The sequence below is a fragment of the Bos indicus x Bos taurus genome, chromosome 5, assembly GCF_003369695.1.
Source record: "Bos indicus x Bos taurus breed Angus x Brahman F1 hybrid chromosome 5, Bos_hybrid_MaternalHap_v2.0, whole genome shotgun sequence".
Classification (NCBI taxonomy): domain Eukaryota; kingdom Metazoa; phylum Chordata; class Mammalia; order Artiodactyla; family Bovidae; genus Bos; species Bos indicus x Bos taurus.
The window spans coordinates 92,513,422-92,516,934 of record NC_040080.1 but is presented as its reverse complement, the minus strand read 5'-3'; positions in this window follow the sequence as shown (position 1 = coordinate 92,516,934).

The following is a 3,513-nucleotide window of genomic DNA, read 5'->3' as shown; positions in this document are numbered from 1 at the left end:
TATCGTTGTTGTTATTACAGCAGATATTATTATGGACTAGTTATTAACAGATATTAACAGACTAGTTGGGAAACTAAAACCAGGCCTGGAGCTAGCTCTTTCAGGGTACAGCATAGCCATGCCCCAGGGCTGAAAGACCAGAGACTTCCACTCAGGGTTTACCCATTCACCTGGGCCACTAAGAGACGGGCTCTGCTCTCAAAACTCAGAAGGAATGATGGACAAACCCCATTCCTATGCAGGAAGGTCCTGGAACCGAGCCCAGTTCTCTACTTACATTATCTTTGTTTTCTAGTCTATTAACTCCTGAATTATGAATTTCTGAACACTAATTTGAATTTCTGACACTGAATTCATAATAAATATTACTTTTTAAAAACCTATTTGTTATTTATTTTCCTTTGCTTTCTTTGAATTTATCAGCTTTCAACTTCTTGAGTTAAATGTTTTAACTTTCCATCTTTCTTTTTTTCAATGTAAGATTCTCTAAAGACCATAAATTTCCTTTTATGTACTATTTTGACTGCTTCACATGTAGCATTATTTATTAGCCTTTAGTTAAAACAATTTTATTCTTTGACTGTTAAGCTGTTAAGAAAGCTCTGCACATAAGGGTCACTCATCTCACAGACATTTATGGATACATACTTAAATCCAGCAGAATTTATCTCTGGATCCTAGCCTCCCTAATCCTCTGCTTTAGCAGTGCTTCCTTGCCTCTTTGTGTGCCTTTTATCCTCTAAACTCCTTGCGGGCAGGGACTGTATCCCATGACCTCCCCAGGACTTTGCACAGTGCCCAGACCATAGCAAGTTTTCAGTCAAAGTAAAATTAAAGAAAGAATAAATGAATGGTGCACCTCCCAGCTTGGGTCTCCTAGTCTAAAAGTCCCATGAAGGGGAGGGCATGTCTCCTTGGCCTCTGTGTCCCCAGGTGTGAATGCAACGCCTGGCCTGTTGAAGGAGCACTGTAACTATGCAAAGAGAGAGAGAGGAGAGGGAGGGAGAGAGAAGGAAGGCAGAGGGAGTGGAGAGGGAGAGAGGAAGGAAGGAAGCAATGGAGGGAAGGAGGGAAGGGAGGGAGGGAAAGGAACTGTGACCTCCCTAGCCAAACAAGAAACTCTCCTGCCCCTTTCCTGCTGGCAGATCCTGACTAGTTGTCAGGAAGTCTGGAGCCAGATTTCCCTTCCTCGTGGGAGCTCCCTCCTTCTCCTTCCCACTCCTGGCCTCTGGAGTGAATCAGTGAACACCTGGCCAAGGGCACCACCCCGGTTCCAAGTACAACAACAAAAACAAGCCCCTACGTGGGCTTGGCTCCTTCTTCTCCTTGATCTCTAGTCCTCCCAAACACTGGTGAGACGAACAGGACAGGTATCATTAGCAGAAGCCCAGAGAGGCCAAGCACTGTAACTCTGGTCACCCAGCAGGTAAAAGAAAGCATGTTGGTTCACTGGAACCATTTTTCACCTCTAGACTGCCCGCCACAGGGACGTAAAGCAGCCAAAGCCGGGACTTGGTGAAGTGGATACTGAAGGCACCCCACCTTCAAACTCAAAGGGTGCTGGGGCTGAGTGGGTACCCAACAGCTGGAGCCCAGCCTGAGTCCCCAGGCTCAGCATGAAAGATTAGGGCTCAGGGGTCTCAGGCCAGGACTGTCAAGTGAGTGCCCTGCTGATTCCAGAGAAATCTTCCTCTAAGAGGCTCTGGGGTCCAGAACCCAAGGCAGGTTCTGTGTGCTGAAAGTTGGCAGCATGACCTCCCCTCCTGCCTCTTCTGGTCTATTGAGATCTGAGGGAAAACAGCTGGAAGGGAGGTAGTCCCTGTATTTGGGAAACTCCAGAGCCTGATGGTGGAGGGGAGGCAGGAAGTGCCTCACATAGAAACAGAGACAGATAGAACCAAAGATACCCGGGCAAAGCTCAAGACCTCAGCACTGGGGTCTGTCGAACAGCTGGGGGACTTAGTCAAAGAGGGCTTCCTGGAGGAGGGAGTGTCTGGGCTGGCAGAGAAGAAGGGAGTGGAAATGGCCTGGGGGAGGGAATGGAGCAGATTGCTCAGCCTCTGGCCAGGGTAGAGAGCAGGCTGTAAGTGCCAGGCTGAGCAGAGGAATGAGGAAAACCATGGGTGCACGAGTCGTAACGGGGGGTAACCCCTGTAACCCACAGTAACCCCCTGTAACCAGGAGATAAGCCAACAGGTGCAGGCACTGTGTTTTATTCAATTGTGCATCTGGCATCTAGCAGGATGCTGAGCACTCAGTCAGTGCTTACTAAATGCCGAGTAAATGAATGAAGTCATGAATGGCAGATGACTACAGCTACTGAGGGATGCAAGACTGACTCATTGTGGAGGACTTTATGAGCATCTGCTATGTGCTGCCCCTGTACTGGGGACAGCAGGGAAGAGTGGGGTATAGAGGGGTCCTTGCCCTCCAGGGAATTCTGGCTTCTGCCCAGGATCCAACTTATGATCCCCTATAGTGCCCAAGTCCCCTCTGTTGTGGCCAACCATGTGATCTCTGTGGGACCCTTGGCAAGGCACTGTCCCCTCTCTGGAGTTGATTCTTCATCTGCAGAATAAAGGAGCAGATGAGTGCTCCAGCAGGTCAGCCCCTTGATGATCCCCTTCTGCTCATCCCTTCCCTACTCAAGTCAATTCCCTGGGCAAGACGCCCTCCTTGGAGGCAGCAGGAGAGGAACTGAGACGTGACGAGTAGAGCAAATCCTAGTTCTTGCTGTGTGATCTTGGGCAACCTCTGGAGACTGAGTACCTGGCTCATAAATCTGGTGTGAAGTTTTAAAGAGATGACGCATGATAAAAGAACGGTGCCTGACACATGCTAAATGCTTTAAAATAAAAATAATAGTGTTAGGGAAAATATGACACTGCCCACCCTGGCCAGGCATCACAATAACCATTGGTATGAGTTATTTTACTACCAGAGATCTTGGTAAGGAACATGGAATTAATAAGCCACCATAGACCAGAAGAATTTGGGAAAGGTCAAGAGGAGACAGGAGAGACGCCAGTCCACATGTTCTCCCAGAATCCTTCTCACTGGAACCTATCTTGGCTGAGCGATGTATGGGCCACCAGGAAGGACCCTGAGTCACAGTGATTGGCGAAAGGCAACCTGGAAAATAATCCAATCACAATAAAACCCGAGATTTCGAGCCACATGGCAGAGCAGTCCTCTGGGTTTCCCTTACCCTCCTCCCCATCCTGGCCGGCGACCCTTCCCAATAAATTCTCTTGCTGTGTCAGCTCGTGTGTCTCTTTGGACAGTTCGTTTCCTAGTGTTAGACGAGAGCTGACTCTAGGGCCCTGAATGGGGTCCCCCTTTCCTGCAACAGTAGCAAATATGCTAATTGTGAGAGCCTTTCCCTTAGCCCACTGGAACCGGAACTCGACCAGGAGTGGTTAAGCAAGGGTCTGCACATCGGCCCAGCCTCCCCTGTATCTCCCTCCCCTACTCCCAACGCCTCCAAGGAGAGGCCAGTGCTCAGAGATCTGT